This window comes from Halichoerus grypus, chromosome 8 (assembly GCF_964656455.1).
Source record: "Halichoerus grypus chromosome 8, mHalGry1.hap1.1, whole genome shotgun sequence".
Lineage (NCBI taxonomy): Eukaryota > Metazoa > Chordata > Mammalia > Carnivora > Phocidae > Halichoerus > Halichoerus grypus.
The window spans coordinates 83455301-83463289 of record NC_135719.1 but is presented as its reverse complement, the minus strand read 5'-3'; the positions used below and the strand labels follow the sequence as shown (position 1 = coordinate 83463289).

Sequence of the window (7989 nt, the reverse complement as noted above, 5' to 3'; positions counted from 1 at the left end):
TTCCCCCTCTTTGTCTTTTTCTCTGTCTTGCTTTCTCTGCCAATGCAGGTATTTCCAGTGCTGTCTAATAGAGATTTCTGTGGTGCTGGAAACGTTCCATATTTACATGGTCTAGTGCAGTAGCCACCAGCTATCTGTGGTTACTGAGAACTTGAAATGTAGCTGTTGTGATTGAGGAATGAAACTTTAATTAATTTAAACTAATTTAAGTTTGAATAGTCATTTGTGGCTAATGATCATCCAAATTGGTTAGTGCAGCTTTAGACCAACTGTTATCTCTGACATTATCTGTATCATTCATGTGTTGATGACAAGAGTTGAAAACCTCTTTGGCTACTCTCTTTTTGTAAAATCACTCATCACTGGGAAAATTGGTCCAGCTTGTAAAATTTGGTTCGAATCTCTTATAAACTCTTCCCCTCAACTTTAGAGGGCTTTCAGGGGAAGAGAGCACTTAGTATCTTATTTTTGGGGGGGGGGAGGTTCACTATTTGTGACAAATATCCCACATCTGTGATCCTCTTCAGTCAGAAATTCTTTGAAACGATATGGTAGGTCTTGGTCAGTCAGAGGATGGAGTCATTGGACTCACCATCCTGCGAATGGCCCCACAGTGTAGGTTTTAAACTGGCCGTTGAACCTTGTCAACCTCGGCCATATTCAGCTGGATGGATGCGTGGTCCTTGGCACAGATGATGTGGTTGCTGGTGTTTCTGTGACACAGACAGATCCATGAACTCGCCCGCGTTGAGGACACGCCTGCTGCCACCGCCCCAAGTGCAAGCGCAGAAAGGAAGTGCTGCGTCCCCCCCCCACTTAGTATCTTTTTTGAAGACAGAATGCTCCTCCCTGATTGCCTGGAGACCAGATATTCTCCAGCTAGGGATGTGAGGCAGCCCGGTGTGATTGCAGGTTCAGATGGGGCTCATTTGCAAGGTGTGGGAGCAGGTGTGTTTGAAAATTACACGAAGGAAGGCAGAGGTCAGCAACCTCTTTGGCCATCTGCAGGAAGAAACAATGTTGGTACAAGGGTCTTGAGCCAGAGAGGCATAAGAGAGGGTGAAGGCGTTGAAAAAAAGAAAAGACAAAAGACGTAGTGGGGACGAGGAAGGATGAGAACAATTAAAGGACACATGTTAAGAATGGGACTGTTACTCACAGCAATCTTAGTTCCAACTCTGCCTCTGGTCATCCCCTCTGAGGAAGCCAGGCCCTCTTACCAGAAAACCTGTGCTTGAATCAGCCACAGATGCATGGGGCACAGGCCTAGGGGCAACTAGGAAGGCTGGGGCATGGGGGGAGTCAGTTAATTCTATGTACACTCTTAGAGTCTCGCTGAATTCCACTCCAAGTGGCTTTAAAATGGCACCCAACGTCGACTGGCTACTATCTTCTGTCCCTCTTTTTATTCTCCTTTTCCCTTTATTTCAGATTACTATTTTTTTTTTTTTAGCTTGACAAATATGACCTCAGTGCCTACTGACCCTTTTGGTTTTGGTAGGTATCTGTCTTGATTAGCGAAAGGGAAATAGGAAATGACATTTTAAGACCAAGACACTAATAAAAGTAAAGACATTTCTTGTAAGCCTAAAATTCTGCTAAATCACGGATTTTTTTTCTTGAGCAGTTTGCTTACAATCCTGGAACCATGTTCCTCATATCTGGGAAATCTATTTTACATTGACTTCTTGTATTTGCTACATTTTATATTGACTGGCTTTGCTGTATTTTAAATGTATTTGTGTCTAGACTTGTGGGACTTTAGCTACAGCCAATTTCTACATTATTAAGAGGGTTATTTTGAGTGGCCCCTGTGAATAAACCTAATTTTCCCCTCTGATTAGTGCTTAATTTGAAATTGTTTGTGCAATGATGAAATCTTTCTTGAGTTTCACTTCCAGATTCCAGTTTCCATTCCCAGAGGTTGCTTTTGATTACATAAATGCTTTCAGGGTGATTATGTGGGCAAAATTGTATATTAGGTAGTTTTGGTGCTTTTTATAAGAAATTGTGTTGTTTAGAAAGAAGGACTGTGAGTTAGGTTTTGAGGTTTTAGGTACTTTACAATTACATGATCACTACCTCTATTCAAGGCAAAAATATACCCTGCATCTGCAACCCTGCATAATTTTGTCACCCAGCCTTTGATTGAAAAGTCAGTTCTTTTTAAGATTCCACATTCCACAGCAGGAAGATTTTTCTAGATCTATACATCAGGCTTTTCAGTGTGTATATAGTCTCCTGTATCTCTCACTTTTCTCCTATCTTCAGTTTTTCTAATAAATATCTTGAGGGACAAAAAATAAGATATTCATGCTATTCCCCCAAACTGAAGCTAGAAATCAGAACACATGACTTCTTTATTAGCCAATATTGGCACCTATGAATCTCTGTACATATACTCTCTGACCCCTGGCCATATAACTTGGTAACTGCCTCACAGATTCACAGCTGGATAGGAATTTTGCCCCTGAATGAGTACCTTGACTCTTAACCTTACCTAATTTAGATGATAGCAGGTGACCTTTGGACTTAGAGTCGATGTTGGAACAGGTTAAGATTTTAAGGGATGTTGGGGTGGGGTGATTATAGTTTGATGTGAGAAGGACATGGAGAGCCAAGGGCAGGGTTATGAGTTGAACTGTGTCCACCTCAAATCACTGTGTTAAAGTCCAGGACTTCTGAACATGACCTTATCTGGAGATAAGAGTCTTTATAGAAGTAATCAAGCTAAAATAAGGTCGCCAGGGTTGGCCTTACTCCCATATGGCAGTGTCCTTATAAAAAAGGAAAAATTTGGGCACAGAGACATGCCCAGGGGTAGACAATGTGAAGACACAGAGGGAACGCTACGTGAACATGAAGGTAAATATCTACAAGCCAAAGAGAGAGGCCTAGAACAGATCCTTTCCTCACAGTGCTAAGAAGGAACCAACCCTTCCAACACCCCTTGATTTTGCACTTGAAGCCTTTAGGACTGTGAGGCAAGAAATTTCTGTTGTTCAAGCCACGCAGTTTGTGGTACGTTATACAGTCACATACAGCAAACTAACATAGGCGGCCAGGCTGGACTGGACTGGATCATGGAACAGACAAATGGCCTATAAGACCTAGTCATTGCTATAGATATTTTCTACATATACACATCCAGCTTGCTAGAATATAGTTTTCTGTGTCCTTCTTTTTCATTATCTTCCATTTTTTATAATTTCTCTCATTCTCTAGAAATCTCAAAGAATTATCAACCTCCAGTCCAAGGATTACACCCACAAACTTTCAGTAATATAAGATGTTATTCTAATATCCGGAGATGGTGAAAGTTATTTTTTTCTACTAGTACTTTTACTACTACTACTATCAGCTAGCATTCATTGACCACCTGTCTTGTTTCAGGTAACATATTAAGATATTATCTTCTTTAACCATGATCACATTATAGGCATGAAGTAGTAGCCATCATTGTTTGCTTCGTTTCGGAAAGGAAAGCACGGAGGCCAGAGGGTTTGACAATTTGGCTCACCTGGCTCGTTAGTGACAGAGCTGAAAATCCTACACCTGTATGGTCTTCATCATGTCTCTACTCAGAGACCCAAATTCTGAGATTGAGAAAAAAGAATAATCAGAGTAAGATTTAAGCAGGGAGGCTACAGAGAATAAATCACTTTTGTTTCTTAAAGGATGCTTGGAAGGTATCCTTTAAGAAACAAGTCACGTGACTTTAAGCATTTCTAATTTTTCCCACTGAAGACTTTTCCAATAGCAAAATCTAACATGGGTAGTCATTGCATCAATTCACATTTTAAGCCACAAACAGACCAGAAAGTCTTGCTGCATCAGCTCAGAGGAACATTCTTCTGTAATCAATTAAAATCATTGCACTTGATTATTCCATTCCTGCCAAGAAACAATTTAAAAAGCCCGTTCACAACAATTTGTTTTACAATTTCCAGGACCATTAAAATAACCTCCTGAAGACCTGGAACTTTAAAAGAGTTTTCCAGCGTTGCATGAGGACAGTATGGCAGTAGAACAAACAAACGTAAGCCTACTTAGATCTTAATGACATCCATGTGAAGTCTACATTCTTCGTTCATCAAACTTCAGTTTGTAAGTTATAGATGTTGTCATGGGACATGGCTTTTACTGTAAATAAACAAAGGACTTTGGTGACCAGAGAACTGGGTTACTGCTGTCGCACCACCATGCCCTTGCTGTGTGTACCTTAACAAGTTATCATTCCTCACTGAATGTCCGTGACCTAATCTTTAAATGGAAAGAGCAATGCTTACCTCACAGGCTGTGAGAGTCAAATAGAATAGTGAGCACAGAGCATCTGGCACATGATTGAGACCATTAATTCTTACTTCCATCTACCTTTTCTTCCCTCTTGTTCTCTCAGGTGCCCAGCATGTTTCTTTGCCCTTATGTCAGCTTGCCAAGGGCTGATATGCTGAACCATGGTAACTAAACAAGTTGACTAAAGCTTGAGTCAGACTCCTTATAAGGCCAATTTCTAATGTATGTTTTGCTGAGGGGGAAGTGAAGAATACATAGGTCATGTAGTATCCAGCCTCCACCTGCACAACAGTGGTTAGGAAATCTCAGGGGAGACAAATTTTGCTTTTTTTTCCCCCCCATTTTTCCCATTTAAAGACATGTATTTATCCCCATGGTTTCCATTTGTGTGTGTGTATAGGCATGTGTATGTGTGTGTATTAAGTTTACCTTCTGTAGCTATTTCCTTTCCATGGCCTTGGCTTTAGTTTTGAGTCTCTGATCTGATCTTCCTTCTGGATGGACCCTGGTCTATGCCTCACTTTTTTTAGTCAGTTAAAATTCTCTAGGCTATCAAGAATCGGCAGATGCCTGAGGGCAAAAGCCTGCTTCCGTGTTTTCACTCCTCTGTGGATTCTCCCTCTCAGATTTCTGGTATCTAAGCATTTCTCTTAACTTTCTGGCATCAGATTAATGCATTTCAAAACACTTTATATATAAAAATGTTTTTCTTCCACATTTTCTAGCTACTCTCTACCATCTTCCATATTTTGGGGAATAGAAATTCCAGTCTCAGAGATTATTTCCAACTCTTTCTAAATAAAATGCCAAAGAAATCTTCTGTTTCAGGCTGCTCAGACTGCCATAACAAAATACCGTAGGCTGGATGGCTAAATAACAGAAAATGATTTTCTCACAAATCTGGAGGCTGGAAGTCTGAGATCAAGATACCAACATGGTTGGCTTCTGATGAGATCTCTCCCTTTGAGCTGCATAAGGTGCCTTCTCACTATGTGCTCACATGATCTCTTTGTGGGAACATGGGAGGCAAGGAGTGGGAGGAGTGAGAGAGAGAGAGAGAGAGAGTGGAGAGAGCACAAACTTTTTTGGTATCTCTTCTATAAGGGCACTATCCCATCATGAGGGCCCCAGCCCAATGGTTTCATCTAACCCTAATTGCCCCCCAAAACCCCCATTGTTACAGGGTTCTTGTCTTGAAGAGTCAAAGAATGAATCTCGCGGACACAGAGAGGTGAGATGGTAGTTTATTAAGTGAAGGTGAAAACAGAAAGAAGAAAAAAGCTCTCTAGAGTGAGAGGGGTCCCGAATGGGTTGCCACTCTGGGCTTTCATTGGCAGTCTTTTATTGAGAACTGACTAGGAAGCTGGTGGCCTTGAAATTCTCCTGCCATCTTGGTTTGAGCAAGGACTATTGATAACATTCTTCATGGTTTACTTCTTCTTTGAGGTCTGGTCATTTTCTGTGGTGACGATGTAATTGCCATTAAAAAAAAAAAAAAAATACCCAGGGCAGAGTAGTCTGGTTTGTTCCTTTATCTCTTGTTCTGCTCTGTCTCAGCATCTCTGCCTGCCAGGAATAGTTCAGAGCCTAGTCAGGGGCCTCCTATCTCTCCCTGCCTATACCTTAATCCTTTCCCTACTCACTATCTCAAAGTACCATTCCACTGGGGGTTAGGTCTTCAACAAATAAATTTGGAGAGTGGGGGACACAAATATTCAGTCCATAAAATCCTCTTTCTGAGCCTGAAATAATTGCTTCGTGCTACAGGTATCACACAGACCTATCTGATCTTCAAGTCCATCACCTTTAATATGAGGAGAATCCAACTTAAAGCATTGTTGTAAAATTACCCAGTACTATACTGGGTAAAAGACAAGGTTCAAAATGCCCAGCACAGCAGGAACTTAACAGACAGTCTTCCCCTTTTCCTTTGCCTCCACTCCCTCTGTCCCTGGAGTGGCTGGATGCAGCTGACTGGTGTATGATGGCCATCTCCAGTGTCAGTCCAGTGATGCCGGAAGTGGTACAGCTGTGGTCCTGCTTACATCATGCTGTTAAGACTTTTCAGCCTTTGTGTCACCAGAAAAGGATAGAGTGGAGGACGATAGCATGAAGTGAAGGCAATTACAAATTTTTATGGAGGAAACAGGCAAAACCAAAACCAAACAAAAACGAAGATGACACCTGGATACTTTCTTTTCAAACTCACAGTGGAGCCCAAAGTTGTAAGCCATCCAGATAGTGAGATCGCTAAAACAGAAATTAATCACCTATTTGTATTATAGTTTGAGGATTTAAAGATCTTTGGGGAAGATGTTGAAAAACCTCACTCCAATTAACCTTACCCTATTAAGTATGCCCTGCCACAGATCAGAAGCCAAAGAATGGATTTCAAGGGTGAAAGAGCAACACCTAGCCTCTTTGGCCATTTCCCCAGAAGGGAAGAGCCTCTGGAGGGAAAAGCAAGCAGCTTTAACAGATAGGACTGATCGATGTGCATCTGGGATACAATATAATTCTTCTCAGAAAGGGTTGAAATGGGACAACCTTCTGATTTAATTTTAAGGGCTATTTTGAACTGTGTGACCTTTTTCTGAATTTGATCTAATAACAAAAATGGATTACCACGTGATATCACACGTCAGTGTGTATGGTCTTGGCTGAAATGCTGACCTAGACTATTTAGAACCCATTTCTTCTCTCTGATACTTTTTTTCACCTTGCATACAAAGCGGGGGGAAAAAAGAAAATGATATTTGGTATTTCTTCTTGGGGATAGTCATCGAGTAAAAAGGTTGGTGATTCTGGTGGAACCTCTGAGAATTAAGAGATTTTAACAGCCTTAAAATATTGCCAAGAAGTACTATTTTAAAATGTCTCTGTGACCTTTCTGGTTAAATTGGAAATGAAAAATAAGACACAAGCACATTTTTTCTTATTCAAGAGATGTGGAAAACTCTCATTAACAGACCAAGAAAATGGGGAAGAAGGAAAGAAGAGAGATGAGAGAAAATGGGAACAGATGCCACAAGACCACGTTTATACTCAAATTTTTATTTTGTGTGCTCTTTGTGGAACACCCCTAAAAGTTTCACTCTGCCTCCTAGGACTCTTTCCCAGATGCTGATCCTCTTTCTTTTATTCTTTAAATTTTAATACTAAACTATATCTTTTGCCAAAATTATTATTGGGAAAGAAAATTAAAGGATTTGGCCTCTGTCTCAATCTCCCATTTTAGTGCTAGCTTCCCAGCTGAGATTGTGAATACAGAAATCTATAGAATTTGTAGTTAATCACAAACATAATCACTCCCAGTGGGTGGTACATGCCTCATTCCAGGTTTCTGGCTCCTAGGAAGGATGTTATCACCCCTACTGTCTTTGAAACTTCCCATGGGTTGGACCAGGTCATAATACATATACACATTTATATGTGTGTGTAGGGCGGGGGGGGGGGGTGCACATGTGTGCGTGGTAGAATTAGGTAGAACTAGGCAAACAATCATCTTGATTTATTTGGCTCCCCGGTAATAAATTTGTGTGTTTATTGGGTGCAAAGCAGTTACTCCATTTTCATTTATTACAAATAAATATTTTAAAAAGCAATGGTGTTATCATGGAGCTAAATGGATTTTACAAACATGATGGAAAAGAATAGCAGTAGAACAGGTCTGCTTAAGAGAGCAAAAGAAGT

The 7989-nt window shown here is 40.7% G+C and overlaps 1 pseudogene; it reads right to left on the bottom strand.

Annotated features, from left to right (window-relative positions):
* Window positions 1–527: 527 nt before the first annotated feature.
* Window positions 528–1650, bottom strand: LOC144378899 (small ribosomal subunit protein eS21 pseudogene; annotated as a pseudogene).
* Window positions 1651–7989: the final 6339 nt, after the last annotated feature.